Source organism: Lepus europaeus, chromosome 20 (assembly GCF_033115175.1).
Source record: "Lepus europaeus isolate LE1 chromosome 20, mLepTim1.pri, whole genome shotgun sequence".
NCBI lineage: Eukaryota > Metazoa > Chordata > Mammalia > Lagomorpha > Leporidae > Lepus > Lepus europaeus.
In genome coordinates, this window is record NC_084846.1 from 54,607,278 (window position 1) to 54,627,651 (window position 20,374).

A 20,374-nucleotide genomic window follows, 5' to 3' on the forward strand; every position below is an offset into this window, starting at 1 on the left:
TGAGTTTCCAGCCTGGTTTCCCCATTTTTTCTTTCTTGGTACCCAAATCCTGTTTTCCCTATGCCTTTTCCTTCAGTGTCTCCGTTTTGGGTCCCTTGGCTGTGCATGGCTCTGCCCCAGCTTCTACCTAAGACCCTGGTTTCAGGCTGCCTTCACCCTAAGTCCCAAGATTCTTTTAGCTCATCCGTCCTTCTATATTAATGTAGCATTTTAAAGGATTAAGTTGTGTTTTACATAATTGATTTATGTATATTCTAGACCCTTACTATGCTCTGTAAAAGCGTATTGGGTATAATGTATTATTTGCTGTGTTTCAAGGCATTCTATTTCTCTTAAGGATTTATTTATTTATTTGAAAGAGTTACACAGAGAGACCTACCATTCACTGGTTCATTTCTCAAGTGGCTGCAACGGCTTGGAGCTGGACCAGGCCAAAGCCAGGAGCCAGGAGCTTCATCCGGATCTCCCATGGGGGTGCAGCACCCCAAGCACTTGGGCCATCCTCCACTGCTTTCCCAGGCACATTATCAGGGAGCTGGATTGGAATTGTATTTATGTATTTGAGAGGTAGAGTTACAGACAGAGAGGGAGAGACAGAGAGAAAGGTCTTCTATCCATTGGTTCACTTCCCAAGTGGCTGCAACAATCAGAGCTGTGCCCATCCAAAGCTAGGAGCCAGGAGCTTCTTCCAGGTCTCCCACGCAGGTGCAGGGGCCCAAGGGCTTGGGCCATCTTCTGCTGCTTTCCCAGGCCATAGCAGGGAGCTGGATGGGAAGAGTAGCATCTGGGACGCGAGCTGGCACCCATATGGCATGCTGGCATTGCAGGTGGAGGCTTAGCCTACTGAGCCACAGCACCGGCCCCTGGAAAATCAACCTTTGACTCAAAAAAATTGTTTTCTCCACATAAACTACAGCCTTACCCTTTTTCCCACCACCCCTCACACATATATAGAGTTTTGTTTTATTTTGATTTGCTAAGAGGAACATCAGAGATATTGCTAAGCCAGAGTTAAGTAGTCAGTCCAGGTATAGACAGGAGGCTAGATCATAGACAGGAGGCTAGATCAAAATAGCAGCTTCAAGTAGCCATGGATTACTGGTGGAGAGGTGATGGAGAGGGTGGAGAGGCAGCCCTGGATGAGTTATGAATTGAGGAGGAAATGTAATTAATGAGCTGTGTGGTAACTGTGGTAATTTATACTAAACTCTTAAGCCCAGATCTAAAACTCAGAGAGAAATCTTGCCTATAACCATTCATTCAGTTTCTAGTAGTTTCCACCATTTTCCATTTCCCCAGTCAGTAACCTAAAAGGATTTGTCGGAAAGTTCATGGAAAATCAAGGCCACCATTGTGATAGCAGACTATGCCACCACTTGTGAAACTGGCATCCCATATGTGATTTGGGGAGTGAACCAGCAAGTGGAAAATATTCTCTCTCTCTCTTTCTCTCTCTCTCTCTCTCTCCCTCTCTCTCCCTCTCTCTCTCTGTCTCACCTGCTCTCTGTCACTTTGTCTCCCAAATAAATAAATCTTTTTAAAAATACTGAAAGAAAGTTAATGGAAAATGGAATTTTAAAGATAAGCTTATTTTAGTACAAGAATTTTTGGAAAGCCATGCATTGTTTTTTCAAGGACACATTTTTCAAGAACTTTCTGAAGAGCCCTCAGAGGCATGGGTTACAAGAAATATTTTTAGGGATGAAGAGTGACAAGTATCATTATGTTCATAAAACTGTATATATGAAACACATGAAATCAGTTCCCTTTATATGAATCAAGAAAAAAGGAAGAAAAAAATTTTTGCACCAAAACAAGCTTTCCTTTTAGTTCCACTTTTCATGAGCTTTTTGAAGCATTGTGATACAAATCATTCTGATCTTTTTCATTCCAGGTAAAAGCTTTGATAACTCAGAAAACCTGAGGAGAACTTCTTAGGTAATATAGATTTGAGGACTCTCCCAGAAAGAAATCCTTATGCAAATTTCCCACCCTTTGTAGTAGCTGCAAACATTAGGAAGGACAGAACTATGCAAACACTTGATATTCAAATACAAGCTGTAACAGAGTTATTTAGTGGTTTGGTTTTTTCCTCAACAGGAAATATGGGTTAAAAAAAAGCCAGTATCTTTCTAAAGGTACCCTAGGACTGACTCACTAAAATAAATACTGACTCACAAAATAGGCAAGTGGCACTCAGATTAAACTAATAGCAGATCAGTTGGAATCTGTTTAGGCTTTGAAACTGTTTATACAGCCCATTAGAAAGTTACAGTCAGTATCCATCCAGCCTTTATCTCCATGGAGCCAGAGCCCAGTGATGGTCTGTATAGAGGAGGGATGTTCTTCATCTACGTGTGCTCACGCTCACTGGTTATAGCTCTTTTCCTTCTTCCTTCAAAACTGAATCTTCACCCTTCTCCCTCTTCTCTTCCCACATTGGCTGCACTTTCATGGTACACTGTGTCATTGAGACCAGATTCTCCAAGCCTAGATCTTTCTCCCAAGCACTCCATGGATATAGGCAGCCAACCATTTGGCATCTCATCACCAGAATGTTGACTGAGAATCCTCTCCCCAACTCAGACCTTCCCCGTCTACCCACTTGTTTGAGTCCTACATCTAGGCATCACTCTTGATTTCTTGCTATCCTTCAGCCTTCCTCCAGTTCACCAATATGGCTTTCCATGAATCCACGATTGTATGCTAAGTTCTTCCTATTCAAAAAAATCAGACGTACAGGTTTCAAAGAGTTGAATTATATGTGGAATTTTGAAGTTAAAAAAGCACCACTCTACTAGACAATGGCTAACAATTTCCAATATTGTCATTCACTAAATATGATGTTATTAAAAGACATACATAGAAACTGCACATCAGTTTATCTGAGAATCCTACTCTTCATTCATAAGCAAGGTAGAAAAATTAGTCAACTCTTTCATTACAGTTGAGAAAATAGTCAGTGGTTCTAGTAAATATTTACTAGATGAATAAGTTTTTTCACAAAGAATTCTGTAACAAAGTCTTGCAAACCCATTGTGCCAGTCATGAGAATCTTGTCTCCAACACACAAATATTGTTGTAGTTAATATTATTCTGCTCTTCCTCTTCCTCATTGTGATTCTCTGAAAGCCAAATTCTCCAAAATGGTGGCCAGCATTGTGGTACAGTGGGTTAAGCCGCAGCTTGCAACACTGCCATCCTGTATTAGAGTGCCAGTTCAAGGCCTGGCTGCTCCACTTCCAATCAGTTTCCTGCTGATGTGCCTGGGAAAGCAACAGAAGGTGGCCCAAGTACTTATGCCACTGCCACCCATGTGGCACTGGGATGGAGGTCCTGGCTTCTGGCTTCATCCTGCTCCAACCCTGCAGTTGTGGCCATTTGAGGAGTAAAGTAGCAGATAAAGATCTCGATATCTCTCATTCTCTCTCTCTGTCTTTCAAATCTATTTTAAAAAATTTTCTGAAATGAATAATCCCAATGGTAAATGGGAGTTTGGTCTGAATGTGGACTCATTTTTTTTTTTTTAAAGATTTATTCATTTATTTGAAGGTCAGAGTTACAGAGAAAAGGAAGGCAGAGAGAGGTCTCTATCTGCTGGTTCATTCCCCAGATGGCCTCAACAGCCAGCACTGGGCCAGGCCAAAGCCAGGAGCCAAGAGCTACATCTGGGTCTCCTACAGGGGTGACAGGGGCCCAAGCACTTGGGCCATCCTCCACTTGCTTCTCACGCCAGTAGCATGGAACTGAATTGGATGTGGAGCAACCAGGACACGAACCAGCACCCATATGGGATGCCAGTACCATAGGTGACAACTTTACTCACTACACCACAATGCTGGCCCTTTGGACTCATATTTAAACCAGGACCTTCATGCTAAGCATCTGGCACTATGAAGTCTTAGAAAGTAAAAGAATTCCTTGAACATTAGAAATCACCAAGCACAACTCTAATCTCTGGAAACCCTCCAACTACCATCCGATAGTTAATTAGGATGCCGGAGAAAACAGATTTTCACAAAAGTGCGTTAGCCTCTAGTAAAGGGTTGATGAAGGCCCCAGTAAACCCTGTGCTGTTTGACCAGCAGAGTGGTCAGTGAGTTACTTGCATCTCTACCACCTGGGGTGCTCGTGTAAATGACAGTCCTGTCCCCTGACATAGCCTCAGGGAGGGGTTTCTGGTCAGTACCCTCTAGAGTTGCTTGTAGACACTGCAGTTCGCTGTCCAGAGCATGGGATTTAGAAAGTGCCTCCCTTAACATGCTGAGCTGACCCACACCTCTGGGGTGTTGCCTTGCCCATGCACAGGTAACCCTATGCAGAGGACTCTAAGCTCAGTGAGACTAACCTGATTTTCATGTGTGAAACTTGTTTAAAAACACTAAAGCTGTCTTCCTTAAGGTGTTCTGTTGGAAAACAACAGCTCATTAATAAAGAGCTAAAAAAGAAGATGTGTAAGAATATAAGGATTCTAACTACAAATTTTGAAGCCTCCCAGAAATCTGTCCTTTTTAAAAAGTGCTCATGACCTGTCATGATTTGACCTTTGAAAAATGCTTTTTGTTTCATGTGCACTAATGTTTTCACAGTTCCCTGTGGTCCTAAATTAGTAAGCCATTACCAGACGTGCAAGGGTAATTGGTCAGAATTCCTGTCCCTGTTTTATAGGTGAGGAACCAAAACCACATGACATGGTCGCAGGCTTTAGTGCTGACACCAGCGTGGCCAAGCATGGTTTTTCTCTTTGAGGCTCACGTATTAGAAATCATAGACACTCAGAACTCAATTTTCTTTCTATTGTGATCCAACGCCTTTAACAAATATGAGCGGGCAGCTTTGCTGGTTTTTATATTCACTATTGTTCACTGCTGTCTCTGACCAAACTTGTTAATTTTTTTCCTTTCTTGCACAAAACCAAAGAAAATATTTATCAGTCTGCTGAAGTATATCCCCAGCACTCGTGGACTGCAAAGCTCAGGTGGAACAGAGCAGAGACTGAGGACATAGGAGGTTTCATTATGAATAATTTTATTTAGGAACTGCAGTCTTAAAGGTTAAGTCTGCATTGAGCATCCAGGCATAGATGAGCTGGAAACAGGCATTCTCAATTTAAGATGTTTGATGAACATGGTAAAGCTGAAATGAACACATGAAGGATGCCTTTATTGGCACTTCAATTTCACTACTGTTTCATGTGTTACTATTAAAATCTGGCACTGAGAAGTTCATCAGCACACACAGCTTAAGACCTGAAGTGAGGCCGGCGCTGTGGCTCAATAGGCTAATCCTCTGCCTGCGGTGCCGGCACACTGGGTTCTAGTCCCGGTCGGGGCGTCGGATTCTGTCCTGGTTGCCCCTCTTCCAGGCCAGCTCTCTGCTGTGGCCCAGGAATGCAGTGGAGGATGGCCCAAGCGCTTGGGCCCTGCACCCCATGGGAGACCAGGAGAAGCACCTGGCTCCAGCCTTTGGATCAGCACAGTGTGCCCACCGTGGTGGCCATTGGAGGGTGAACCAACGGCAACAGGAAGACCTTTCTCTCTGTCTCTCTCTCACTGTCCACTCTGCCTGTCAAAAAAAAAAAGACCTGAAGTGTTTGCTGAGACTGAGAAGGTGTAAAAACCATCCGTGCCTGAGGGTCCTGTGTCCCTCTGCCAGAATGTTCTGGGCCAGGAGGCTGGGCAGCAAGAAGAGGGCAAAATAGGTTGGTGATCACAAGAGGTTCAATTGAATGAGTCCCAGGAAGAAACAGGGAGATGGATGTACCATAGCCAGAAAAGTTGCTTTCTTCAAAGCACGGGATCTTGCAGGGTGTAAAGTTATGTTACTAACTGTTGATCTCCTTTGTTACGATTCTTACTCTGATTATAGCACTTTATCTAGTAAGCCTCAAGTCCCTCGATATTTCAATCAGGTATTAAAGATATGTTGATTTATGCCTTCAGTGCAGAACTATATGTACCCAAATAAGCGACACACAAGGATATAAATAATTAAATTTTGCCTTTGATATCTATCATCTGTTCTAAATGTCACCCCTATACTAACAGTCCTTGATGGGAATCTCATCTTAGTGTAAGACCTTGATAAAAGCACTTAGGGGCTTGGAAGAAAGCAAAATACAAATTACATTAGAACAAATGAAGAAAGGGTCTGCATTTTAGTAGCCTCCCAAGTAGAGAGACTTGTGAAAGCATCACATTCCAAGAGAAAGGCCTTCTTTTCCTTTTCTATTTCAACTCCACCATCACGTTCACCACCACGATTTCACAGGACTTCTTACTTTATTTATCACCAAGTTCCATAATTAACATATGGTTCATGTTATTGATTTCTCAGGTTTCAAAGTAAAATAAATTGAGCTTTCTTCCACATTTAGAATATACAGTTTTTTTTAAGGAACTCTAAACAAAGACACACATTATTTGTAAGTTGGAGAGCAGCTGCCAGCAAACAGAAAGTTAGCAATGGAGTCATGGGTGAAATAATGGAGATACTGTTCAGAGGTAACCCTTTGTACAGCAGGAAACTTTCCTTAGAAAAGAGACAGCTGAGTTTGCTTGTAAATTTTGCTAGAAACAGGCCTGAGTGAGTAACATTTAGTGCTGGTTGGAAGACTGAAGACAGCATTTACAGGTTGGGATACTAAGAAAATGCTCTCTTTTATAATTTGCCTACAAATTAAAGTCTAAATACTCTATAGTTTGAAAAGGTATATATGCATGAAAGGGCTATTAGTATTTTTTAATGGATAAAATAATATACAAGCAAATATTTCTCAGATCTGGGAGTATAGTTTTTTAAGTTAAAACAGAAGATATCACAAAAAAATGATCCATATATTAGGTGGCTATGAAAATGTTAAACCTAAAATATTGTAAATAAAACTAAAAGGCAAATGATTAAATATTTTCAAGATGGATGAAAAAATTTTAATGTCCTTAATATATAAAAAGCTTTCGCAAATCAATAAGGAAAAGATTGTCCAATTTAGATAAAGATAATAAGCATGAACAAACATAAAGATATACGTATCTTTGGGGTTTTTAAAAAGTTCACTGAAAATGCATGTTATGACAAAACTGTGCATGGATTTCAAAAAAATTTGCAGCAAAATAAAGATTTAAAAGTTTTAAAATTTATTTACTTTATTTGAAATGCAGAGAGATGGAAACAGAGATCTCCCATCTGCTGGTTCACTCCCCAAATGCCTACAACAGCCAGAACTGGTCCAGGCCAAAGCCAGGAGCCAGAAAACCAGTATGAGTCTCCAGGGTGGATGGTGGGGTCCCAACTGCTTGAGCTACCACCTGATGCCTCCGAGTGTGTGCATTAATGGGAAATAGAAACTAGGAGCAGAGCCAAGTCTTGAACCCAGAGCAGGCATCTTAACTGCTACACCAAATGCCCAGCCTCAACCTATCTTTCAGTCTCTTTTTTTTTATCATGAATGTTTTAAAGTGCTGTCATTAAAGAATACCAGGAAGACATATAGAGGAGGTGTTCAGTCTCACAAATAATAAGAGAAGTGCACATTAAATAAAAATGCACTATAATGAAAATTCATTAACAGAATGAATATATCTCACAAGATAATGTCTCAAAAAAACCTCATCGTTTTGCATAATAATTGTCTGAAGAATGGTAAGATCCAAACTGTGTGTGTCTGTGTGTGTGCGTGTGTGTGTGTTAAAATCCCAATTTGGAAGTATATTTCTAATTTATTTAAAAGCTAGCCAAAAATACACTAAAATGCCTTAGTGTGTATGTACTTGGAAGCTGAAGTATCACAAGTTGTTCATATTTATGGATAAAATTACCAGTAGTAGACTGGTCTTGTCCTATAAAAGTGACAGCTTCCTATGGTTCAGCTTAATAGTTTGTATTAGAGAAGCTGATATTCTTACATTTGAGTCTTGTCTTTGTAGCCCAGCATTAACAATAGAAAATAATTTCCTTTGCTGTTAGGCGACACAGTAGGACAGATTTTGTAAAATAACTGATTTGTATACATTAAAACCTTCAGTACATTTTTATGACAGTGATATTGATAAAGTGGCAAATATTTAAGGGTCAGGAAAAATGATGTGATGAGTCTTCTAGTAAGACTTACTAACACTGTTGCTGTTAGCTCTATTAATCTTGCTGGCATTTTAACATTAATTGTAATAATCAGGCTATGGGAGAGTTTTACCTGATTGTAAATGGAAGCAGTTGCTGGTGAGTAGTAAACTTTTAATGTCTGCATATAGGATGAAGTTACCAGCTTATTTTTACTATGGTGGTAAAGATTTCTTTAGTAATGTATATTTCTAGAATTTTTTACTTATGAACTTCCTAGGAGTGGGTGTTTGGCCTAGCTGGTTGAGGCTCCCACAGCACATATCAGAGGACCTGGGTTTGATTCCTGGTCGTTGCGCCTGACCAGGGGTTCCTGCTAATGCAGACCGCAGGAGGCAGCAGTGATGGGTCAAGTGATTGGGTTCCTGCTGCCCATGTGAGAGACCCACATGTATATTCCCAGCTTCAGCCCCAGCCCAGCCCCAGCCCAGCCCCAGCCCAGCCCCAGCTAATGTGGGCATTTGGGGAATTTACCAGCCGATTAGAGCTCTCGCTCTCTCTCTCTCTCTCTCTCTCACTCTCTCGCTCTCTCTCTCTCTGAAATAAAAGATAATTTCCTAACAATTACAAGTTATATTGAAGTAATGGTTTTTAGGAGGCATTTGTTTTACTCAATGCCTGCTCAAAAAAAAATAATTCTTTTTCAATCCTGTATTGGCTGGTACAGGAAGACTGCCTGTGAATAGATAAGGAATTATGAATGCAGCACTGGTTTAATGAAGGAGTATCAAATGTCTTTCCAGTTTTTCTTGACATATACATGCATATACAATAACATGTTTGTCTGTAAGTCCACTATCCTCTCAAAGACAATTACGTTTCTTCCAAATTAAAAGAGGAAGGTGGTGCTAGCGAATTTCAATGTATGTGTATTATTTTTTAAGCTTTTTTTTTTCTTTGCCCTAAAGGCCATTGTCTTTTTTTCCCATTGTGGCCTTTTGCACATATGATGGTGAAAATAGACCAATGTGGCTTACAGTAGGAGGAGACATCACTTAAAGATCAGCTTTGATGGTCCCCCTTGTTGGATTTAGAAAATAGTCTCCACGAAGTGCATTCAGAATGGCTTCTATCTCAGGCTGAAATACCTCCGCCACAGCTACATCTGCAGTGTGCCAGGTCAGCCCTGGGAGCGTGGCAGCCATCACAGCAGAAGCTATTAAGGTGGAGGCAGCAAACTCTGAGGATCACCTTAAGCTGGGTTGGGGGAGAGTCCCATTTCACTGGGGCAGAAACCACTGAGCTTTCTTTCCCCCAACCAGAAGAGGCCTCCGGTGATTGATGACCATGTTGCCAGAGGAAATGGACTGGAAAATCGTGGCCTTGTATTTTACTTGCCACAGGAAAGCCATAACAGAGATCTCTATTCTTGTTCTGATAAGAGGCCTAACGAACCATCAAGAAGAGCTGTGAAACCTGTAAATGTGTTATCTCCAGCTGCTTGTTGGATTGCCTTGAAAATATAAATCATAATCCCCCACCTCACAGATACAGCATGTGGACAGTTGGGTAGTTTTTGACACACCACGCAGTGTTTTGACCCGCTTCAGTGTGGCACTAGAGCCGAGAGTGGGTTATTTTGACAAGTAGAGATTAGCCCCTGTTGGCTCATATCCATTGGGTGATTGGGTGTAGAGATAGGTGAGGCCAGGTCAGGGTGCCGGGACTCTGCTCCATTCACAGTGGGTGTACATCCTGGGAGCGGAAGGAAGGAGCAGACACAGAGCCAGTCTCCCCGGCACCCCCTCCACCCCCATCAATGGATCCTTCCGCATGGAATCCTTGGCTTTTCGAAGCAGTGTGGGGCATCCTAAATGCTGCACAGCCCGGCAGCATGGAGCACAGCTGGCTGTGTCCCTAGCACTCCCAGGCAAGCAGCCCAGGACCAGTGCAGAGGTGCTCCTGCCACAGGAGTTGGGTGGTTGAGTGGCTCTGTGGGAGCCAACCACACTTTTCTGGTCCGGAAGGAAGCATTACCTTGAAGAGGAATTGGAGGAATTGTCAAGTCTTAGTGTAGCAGAGAAATGGAGGAGAGCCACAAGGATGTCACCCCATACCTGTTCTTTGCCACCACGGCCACAATCAGCATTTCCAGTTTGGCTACAATACTGGAGTCATCAGTGCTCCTGAGATGATCATAAAGGACTTTGTCAGCTACACGCTGGATGAGAAGTCAGATGACCCTCCTAGCCTTCAGTCCTTGTCTGTGGCCATCTTCTCTGTTGGTGCCATGATTGGCTTATCTTCTGTTGGACACTTCGTCAACCACTCCAGCAGCCACGATTCAATGTTCAGGATCAACCTATTGGCTGTATTCAGCGGCTACACCACGGGGTACTATAAAATAACTAAGTCAGTGAAAATTCTGATCCTGGGACACTTTGCTGCTGGCCTCTTCTGCAGACTCTGCGCAGGTATTGTGCCTGTGTGCATTGGAGAGATTTCTCCCACTTCCCTACAAGGGGCCTTTGGCACTCTTAACCAGTTGGGCATCGTTGTCAGGATTCTGGTGGCTCAGATCTTTGGTCTGGAAGTCATCTTGGGGTCTGAAGATCCATGGCCGGTGCTATTGGGCTTCATGATTCCAGCCATTCTGCAAAATGCGTCCCTTCCTTTTTGCCCTGAAGTCTAGATTCTTGCCCATTAACAGAAATGAAGAAGATCATGCCAAGCAGATCCTGCAGCGGTTATGGGGCACCCAGGGTGTGGCCCCAGACATGCAGGAGATGAAAGGTGAGAGTGCTAGGATGGCCCAGGGAAAAGCACGTCACAGTGCTGGAACTCTGCAGGGCACTCAGCTGCCAGCAGCCCGTCGTCGCTTCCATTGTCCTGCAGCTCTCTGGGATCAGTGCTGTGTTGTGTTACTTGACAGGGATCTTCAAGGTTGCAGGAGTGACCATCGGTGTGGGGGTTAATGCTGTCTTCTGTTGTTTCTGGTGAAAAGAGCAGGAAGGAGGACTCTGTATCTCATGGGCCTCGGAGAGATGGGCTTTGTTTCCTGTCCTTATAACCGTTTCTTTGTTATTAAAGGATAAGTATGATGCAGTGAGCTTAGTCTGTATTGCCACCATCTTGATCTGTGTGGCCTTCTTTGAAATTGGACCAGGCCCCATTCACTGGTTTATTGGGGCTGAACTCTCTGGCCAGGGACCATGCCCAGCTGCCATGGCAGTGGCTAATTGTTCCAACTGGACCTCCAAGTTTTTGGTTGGACTGCTCTTCCCCCAGCCGCATACCATTTAGGAGCCCACATTTTCATGATCTGTGCCGTCTTCCTTATTGCCTTCTTTATCTTCACCTTCTTCAAAGTTCCTGAGACCCGAGGCAGGACTTTCGAGGATAGCACACAGGCCTTTGAAGGGCAGGCTCTGGAGGCCAATAAATTGGGGAAAGGTCCCACGATGGAGATGAACAGCATCCATCCAGCCTGTTGCGACCACCACCCATGTCTAAGTCATGCCTCCTCCCGCCTCCCTCCCAACTCCGAAAAGCAACCTCTCCCCTGTGCGAAGGAGAGACCTCGTCAGGGTGAACCCAGGATGGCTTCTGAATGCTGCTGCTTGATTCCCTTTCCATCCCACACTCCCCAGAGGCATTCAGATGAACCCAGCACGGGGAGTAGTTGGATCTCCAGTGGCTTTTTAAATGTTCATTTCTTGGACATTCTCTTCTCTTTTAGGAGAGACCAGGGAGAACCTACCTTCATTTCAGGAGGGATTGGCTGCTTAGAGTGTGACAACTTCTCCAAGTCTCCCTTCCTTAGGTTCTAATACTTAATACTGTCTTATATGGGAGTGCGAGTAGGGGTGCAGTCCCCCCAACTTCAGACTTAGCAGGAAGCAGAGAGGAGGGTGTGGAGGGCCGAGGGAGGGGACTAGGTGAGAACACCTTCCTCACTTCCATGCAGCTCGACACAGCAAAGTAACTTGATTTTTATTTATTTTATCTTCTGGTTTTATTACATAAATATTTTTTTAAGTATGAAATAATTTTACCAAAGAATGCAAACATAAGGAAATCAGGTTAGAGAGACATTGGAAGAGAAGTTGTAGAGTAGAAGACTTGGCCCTGCAGAGGTCCAGGGGCAAGAGGAAGGGAAGCATCTCAGGGAGAAACATCGTTCTTTGTTGAGGGGTAGACGAGATAGTGCCTGAGGTTTGTGAGTTGCTTCTTAACAATTCCTGTCCTTGAGGCGTGAAGGAAACACCTAAGTTTTATTTCCCGGAAAGCTTATGTGCCGGTCTAAAAAAGCTGCTAATTTCCTTTGGAACTTTTATCTTTAATATTATAGTTTGTATATAGCATTACTTGAAATCTAGGGTTGTTACTAAGATGGGCATTATAGTTAATGGTGGTTGATGGTTCTAATTTTGGGTGGAGAACAGAGAAGGGAAGCGAATTTGTAGAAAACCTCACTCCTCACTGGACCAAATAACTCCTTCCCCTCGTAGTGGACCCTCATGTCTATGACCATTCCAGTTCCCAGCTGGGATGAGAGCCCTCCAAATGAGAAACCTAAAATAGTTCTTGGTAGAGGTTCAGTATTTCTCCATTTTGTTCTTTAGGAGATTTTATGTGTTGGTTCTTATTTTGTTTCAACCTATGGCTTTAAAGGAATTCAGAGGAGAATGTTCATAGCCAATGTAGAATCTGTAACCTCAGCTCCGGGAGAGGAATTTTCCTGAGCGATTATTACCCAGTGTAAGTGTGTTGTTGTTTAGGGTTATGGCATGCTTGTCTGTTCCATGTCAAGGTACACCTTGGGGACATGAGTCTTCACATAGGCCACATCTGAAATAGTGTGAGTGAAGGTACAGTGTGGCCTTCACTTGAGAGCAGGAATGTGTGGGCACTGTCACTTGGCTCTGGGTAGAAGTAGTTTGTTGATGATTTGTTTCATTTGTACCCATAACCTCCTTCTGGATAGAATGTACTAAAAAACTCATCCCTATACATGTATACAATACTGCCTTTGCTGGGTGGAATTTGCATCCAGAACTTTAGAATTCTGGCTCCTCTGGCTCCCTGGAGAAGGGGAGTGTGAGATGAGGGCGTTTGGCCTTCTGGGGACCCTGCTTATAGGCAGAGAGGGAGGCATCCATTGAAAAGGATAAGAAGCAAATGAAAGAAGGAGAGGGTTAGAGCTGAGGGGTTTACTCCTGCCACTCGCTCATCCTGTGCACCTCCATAGGCATTGCCCAGTTTCCCAGGACTTTAATACAGAGATTGGACCCTGAAGACACCCTCTCTTCCCCCTTCAGTGGCTGCTTAATCTTCTTTTCCCTCTTTGGTGCTTACACATCTCAGAACCCTTAGGAAAACCCTTGCTGTTAGCAGTATTTTAGTTCTCATCATTCCCTGTGGTCATTGAGCCTTTGGATGAAGACTCCCTTGGCCGTGAGATGGGGCTCTGCTGGAAAGGGTGACTTTCCTCTAACTGCACCTCTGCTTCTGGCTCTTTAGATAATTGGTTGGCAGTAATGCAAGGTGGAATTCTTTCCCATATCTCAGTGATCAGGTTGTGCATAGTTCCATATGGATTTTCTATTATTAATGTTACTGTGGTTGTTTTGAAATAAAAATTCTGAAAGGGAAAAGAAAAAATTAGCCCCTGTTTAGCCTAAAAATAGGCATTTTTTAAAAAAAGTTTTCATGTAATGAAATTCCATATGTAGAATTCTGGTACTCTTTCTGCATATTTTAAATTGTGCGTCTACAGTCCAGAAAGAAGAGGGAGCCCAGAAATGTAAGCTGCAGCCAAATTCACCAAAGAGAATAACATTTTAACTAGTGAGAGATGATGTGCAGGGCACCCGTTTGGGTAACACTGCTGAGCCAGTTCTTGCAGCCTTCCCAGCAAGATGGCTTCCCTGGCAATGTGGGCAGTGTGTTCACAGCCCCCCACAGCAGACTTCTCGACCAAGCCATTGGGCTAGGCTGCAGAGCCGCTGCACAAGCTGTGGCCATCACACTTGAAGCCAGGAGGAACTCAGGCTTTCACGGGCACTTGGCTTTGGTAACATTTGCAGAATTAATCCTGAGAGATTTCAGTTCAGATCACCCAGTTCTCACATAAGAGAGAAATACATGAAGTTGAATGGGACTCCTGTTTAGTAATCGTCCTGAGCAAAGGAACCTACTATTTATCCAGTATGTTTTGAGCATCATTTGGATTGGAATGTTTGAACTTTCATTACAGTGTCACTTTACTGTCTGAAAGCATAGCTCCTGTAAGAATGTAATGGTAGTGAACATTTAAAACATGGTTCAAGTTGGGGCTGGTGTTGTGTGGTGAGCTAAGCTGCCACCTGCGGCACCAGCATCCCACATAGGCGCCAGTTTAAGTCCCAGCTGCTCCACTTCCATTCCAGCTCCCTGCTAATGGCCTGGGGAAAAACAGCAGAGGATGGTGTGTTCAGGCCGCTGCCACCCATGTGGGAGACTCAGATGACGCTCCTGGCTTCTCTCTTCAGCCTGGCCCAGAACTGGCTGTTGCAGCCATCTGGGGAATGAACCAGTGGAACCAAAGGATGGAAGATGTCTCTGTCGTCTTCTCTCTGTAACTCTTTTGAAATAAATAAATATATTTTTTAAAGGTGGTTCAGATTGCGTTAGGCAGTGTAGTTTGGAAATGGTTTGCTTAAGAGATTAGCATTTCCATGACTTCTTCCTTTGTGTTTTTTCCAGGCCTGTGTTCCAGCTCTGAGTTAGAAACATTTTAAACTATCTAAATTCAGTATATCTCTCACACAAATTAAATTTACAGGAATAACAGCCCATCCATTGAAAGTATTCCCAGAGCCTTTATCCAGTGAAAGCGACTCCTGCTCTCATCTTGTGCTTTTCATCCAAGTGGACTTAAGTTTGTTAATTCCATTTGATGTCCAGGAGATAGTCTGCCTGTCCTTGCCCTTGTTATGGCCCAAGGACAACCATTCTGAGACCACTGCTGTATTGGGAAAGTCCCCTCGGAGGTGAAACATGCACCCTCTTTCCACCAAGGATCGGCCTGAGAGCTCCAGGTTACTGCATGCTCCCCTCTGTTTCCTCCAAAGCAAGAGGCCTAACATAAACCAAAACCTGCACCTTGCACATCAGCCGAATTCCCTGGTTGCTCTGAGTGATCTTTATTTTCTCAGAAATTGGCAACCATCAGTTCGTATCAACTGGTATCCTTTAAAACTTTGAATGGAAGCAAAAGTGAATGCGATAGATGCTTGTTTTAATGAGAATATGCATTACTTCAGAGCACCAGAATTTGACTGTATGCCATGCCCGGCCACAAAATTGAGGAGCCCTTTTGTCGTACCCTTTAAAAACGCACGGAGGGCTTCCCAGATTGTACTAGAACCCTTACCAGTGTAGTTTCCCCATCTCAGCGTCTCAGCTTCTCTCCTTAAACTTGACTCTGGAGTTATATACAGGATCACCATTTTCTACAGTGCCTTTTTTTCGTGTATCTTTATTGGTTCATCTGTGCCGAAATCAGCAAGGTGTCATCTACAAACAGCCACCGTGTTAAGTGAACACCAGCTGAGTTTGATTCCTGATCATCTTAAGAGGAGAAGGTGCATTTGCCGAGGCTAGGGCCAGAGTCCCCCACCTTGTAAAAGATGGCCAGCGATTCAGGAGCTTGAACGGCAGTTCTTTTGTGTGTGTGCTTGTGTGTACGCTTGTGTGTGCAAGAAAGAATGAAAGAGATGCTCGTGCATAGAATTTCTAAACTGGGCAGCACTGCGGTGGATAACTGGAAGCAAGAGATACCTATCTTTTGGTTGTCAGACCTTCCTGGAAACAGCTACTGGGAAAACCTCTTTGGAGGGGCGTTTTGAGCGGCTTCCCTTTGGGGGAATGATGATCCTGTCCTGACTTAGATGTTAGGTGGCCTTGGAAGAGGTATACGCAGTCTTATTTCTACGATGCTCTGGAGATGGTAGTCCTCCAGTTTGCCACTCAGGAAAATAAACCAGCATATTAACTCCCAGCGAACACCACCTCCTTGGTTTGAATTGGTCTGTAAGGCATTTTCTTCCTGGTTTGTGCACGCCACATTGTTCGAGCTCCTCTCATCACTGACCAGCTGGCTTGTTGGTGAATAGAGCTGTGGGCCCCTCGCCATGTTTCATGTGAGGTCTTGGCTGGGTGGCAGACAGGCAGCCTGTAGCCAGTGTCAGCAATTCAGGAGGAATTGGCACAGCAGTGTCCCCATTAATTTCTGCTTGTCACATACTGTCATGCAAGTTACACCAGAGAGGAAATGACCGTTAAAAAAAAAAAAATAGAAGGTACCCTTGTGGCACTGGGTCCCCCCCCAAGACGTTCCTGAGGTTAAACAAGTGGATACAATTAGCTCTACACAGACAGCTGCGGGCACGGGACACCGAGCGTGGGCCGGGCGTGGGCCCTGCAGCAGTGTGTCTTTCCTGTTAGCAAGGAGTGTCAGCTATCAACATCTGCCATATTTTAACCCTTCAAAGGGCCCGGTAAATGAGGGGGAGCTGTGATCCCACGCTCTGCTGATCATTATCAATCATAATGCCTTGGGAAATTAGCGCGGTGCTTCAGGGATGGGTTTTGTGTTTTTGCTGGGAGCAGAGGGTGAGGGGAAACGGGCACTTTAATCGTCGGTAATTTACTGCCACGGGGAAGAGGAGGAGGGGGACGGTAAACTCCTCAGCTCAAACTGAAGCGGTTCAAGCTGGCAGGCTCGAGCTGGCTTCACTGTCCAGGGCTCCATCACCACAAGCTCTTGAGGCCATAGGCGAGAGCTTTGGGAAGCGAGAACCCCTGGCAGAGGAGGAAGGTGATGCAAGATGAGGGAAGAAACGGGGAGACAGACAGAAGCTGCAGTTTTGTTTCTGTGAGGATGAGCGTGATTAAACTGCTGTGATCCCAACAGAGTGAATGGAGCACATGCTGCGCCCTGGGCAGGTTTTGTCCATGAGGGACAGGTGAATGAGATGGGCCCCTGTGTGAAATCAGCTTCCTGTGAGCTAATCCTTAAGACTGGTTAGAGAACAGAGAGGCGAAAATGAACAGTTTGTTTTCATGTTTTAACCGCAGCAGGTGGTGGGTTCAGCCTTGAATATGTGGAACTTGGTCTTCTCAAAAGATAGCATTTTGTTTGGGGACGTGCAAATGACAGTTCTGAGACTGGTCAGTAGTGATGAGCATTGGAGATGGGAGCTGTTGTCCACCTGAGTGATGGCACCAAGCACAGACATTGGAGGGGATAATCACACTTGAATTTTTACGCAATATTGCTGAGGAAGATTCAGACACCATGAAGATAACTATAGGGGCAGCACTGCGGCACAGCAGGTTAAACCACTGCCTGCGATGCTGGCATCCCATATGGGCCACCGGTTCGTGTCCCAGCTGCTCCACTTCCGATCCAGCTCCCTGGGAAAAGCAGCAGAAGGTAGCCCAAGTGCTTGGGCCCCTGCCACACACGTGGGAGACCCGGATGCAGCTCCTGGCTCCAGCCTGGCAGTTGCAGGCATTTGAGAAGTGAACCAGCAGATGGAAGATCTCTTAGTCTCCATCTCCCCCTCTCTGACTCAGCCCTTCAAATAAATACATAAATCTTTAAAATAACTTTAAGTGTCAGGAAGGCACTTGTCATTAGCAGTTATGCTGCCACTTGAGATGCCTGGTTCTGAATCCGGGCTCTGTTTCCATTTCCCACTTCCTGCTAATGTGTACCCCTGGGAGGCAGCAGGTGATGGCTCAAGTCCTTGGGTGTTCCTGCCACCCACCTGGGAAATTGGATTCCTACCTCTTGACCCAGCATGGCTGTTGTGGGCATTTGGGAAGTGAACCAATGGATGGGTGCCCCCTCACCCCCTCCCCCCAATAAATAAATAACAGGAAAAAAATGACTTTGAGTGAGAAGTGGAAGTGACCGTTGGGATAATTGACTAGGAGGAACGTGGTGTCACACTGACTGGACTTGCCCTCTTCCAGTGTGGAAGAAGAGGCATCATGATCACTAAGTGTTAAGGCTGCCATGGTCCTATGATGTCATCTAGTCTGGGATGCCCATCTTAACAGATTAAGAAAGAAGCTCAGGAGGTAGGGACTTTTCTAAGATGTCACAGTGAAACAAAGGCAGAAGTCAAATCTCCATTTACGTCATTCCAGGCACTGACTCAGGAGTTACAGCCAATCCACGCAGCAACTCCAGGGGTCCTCTCATCTCACTGATATCAGGGAGTAAGAGGGAACCACAGAGCTGGCGTAGGGGCAGCAAGGGCCACATTCAACTTCTGTCATGAGCTTGTTGAAGCAAGACTTGCCATTTCTTTTTTTTTTTTTTTTTTAATTTTTGACAGGCAGAGTGGACAGTGAGAGAGAGAGAGACAGAGAGAAAGGTCTTCCTTTGCCGTTGGTTCACCCTCCAATGGCCGCCGCGGTAGGCGCGCTGCGGCCGGCGCACCGCGCCAGTCCGATGGCAGGAGCCAGGTGCTTCTCCTGGTCTCCCATGCGGTGCAGGGCCCAAGAACTTGGGCCATCCTCCACTGCACTCCCTGGCCACAGCAGAGAGCTGGCCTGGAAGAGGGGCAACCGGGATAGGATCGGTGCCCCGACCGGGACTAGAACCCGGTGTGCCGGCGCCGCAAGGCGGAGGATTAGCCTAGTGAGCCGCGGCGCCGGCCAAGACTTGCCATTTCTAAAGATGATCTTTTTGTCCAATTTTAACTATACCCAGTAATACATAAAAGTATTTACTTTTCATGTCAAAATAATGCCTAGATTTGGCAAACTCTACCTTTTCAGGTATTGATAATATTTTAGCTACTAGATCCCGAAGGAAAATCAGTGGAGTGCACAGAGATACGAGCACACGTGAATGTGAGCTCAACCCTGCATTGTAGGTGTCTTCTTGGCTCTGTGGGTAAACTGTGTATGATTTCTCTGTTATTCATGTTGTTGATCTCTGGTTTGAGGGGATAGCCAGTAACTGACTTCTATTTTGGTTTGGGTGAATACTGAAGCATTGAATTGAATTAGTTCATAAATGTCACAGTTTGGTGTTCAGAATTGAATGTATTCACCATAAAGTCAGTTCTTATTTCAGCTAAGTAGGGAAATGTAGAGAAACTGAATCAATGATTACTACTCTGTTCAAACAGCATTGTGTTCTCAGAAGTGTTTTCCAGGCTGTTATAAGATGCCAGGCTTACTTACCTGGAGATAGTGTGGACTCCAGAAGAGTGCTAGCTGCTTGGAAACAGGAATAGCAGAGAAAATACCAATTTAGTGAGTGATGATTAGCCAAGTTTGAGCTCCAGGGGAAGGCACCGATCATTACTAACCACTCTGGTATTTAGAATAGCAGCAGCATCAGTCAGGATGAACTGCTTTGCTAGTCCCGTGTCCATATGTAATTCTGTAAAAATTCTCTTAGTTTTGATGTTAATTAATCAGGCCTGTATTTTATAAAGTGGCATATTTCATTGAAAACACTTGTGTCTAAACCTGTCGGCTAAGAACATGAAGACCTTTGTTAACCCTCATTGCAATTATAATTACTGATTTCTCATGGGAAAAAGTAGTTTCTCATTTTAGATCCTGGAGTTTCCACAGGACTTGGGGCAGCATTTCGTTTCACTTCCAGTGCTGGTGACTCACTGCATTCTTCTCCCCAGAACTTACCCGCTGTTTATCCTCAGAGTTCTCTGTCGTGTAGACACAGGCCTGGTGAATCAATACACATGACCACTTACATCAGCAGTGGCAGAGTTCAGGCTCTGCAATGCCACTGGAAGACACTGTTTAGTGTGCAAGTCTAAGGAAAATTAGCATTTCCTATACATTTGTATCTTGATTGAACTTGTCTTTTTCAAAAGATTGAATACTGAAGGAGACTTCCCAGAGGGTATTCCTATGCACTGTCCTGATTTTGCAGTTGGAGGCAGCTGGCGTAAGTAGCTAATTGATGACTTGCCCAAGTTCACACAAGTAAAGAGCCAGGAGCTAGATTTGTGACTCTTGCACAACCCATCAGGCTGTTTTCATCTAAGTCACCATAGTAGAATTAAATATAATTTATATATCTTTGTCAGTGCTCTTTAATGACTAAGTCCTATTTACATGAATGTTTTAGCATTTCCATGCCCTGTGGGTCACTGAAGTACTTCACTTTTATAATTTTAATTACTATTAAGCCTCTAAGTGTGTAAAATAAATTCAGAAATGAAATAAAGACAGATGCATTAAATTTTATTGTTATTAAGCTCCATGGTGTCAATGA

At 44.2% G+C, this 20,374-nt stretch overlaps 1 protein-coding gene and 1 pseudogene across 1 annotated transcript in view; both read left to right on the top strand.

Moving 5' to 3' along the window:
- CDK6 (cyclin dependent kinase 6) overlaps positions 1-20,374 on the top strand; it is a 233,949-nt gene that overhangs the window by 69,664 nt on the left and 143,911 nt on the right. The gene's annotated exons all lie outside the window — the stretch shown is intronic.
- Positions 10,143-11,847, top strand: LOC133749955 (solute carrier family 2, facilitated glucose transporter member 3-like; annotated as a pseudogene).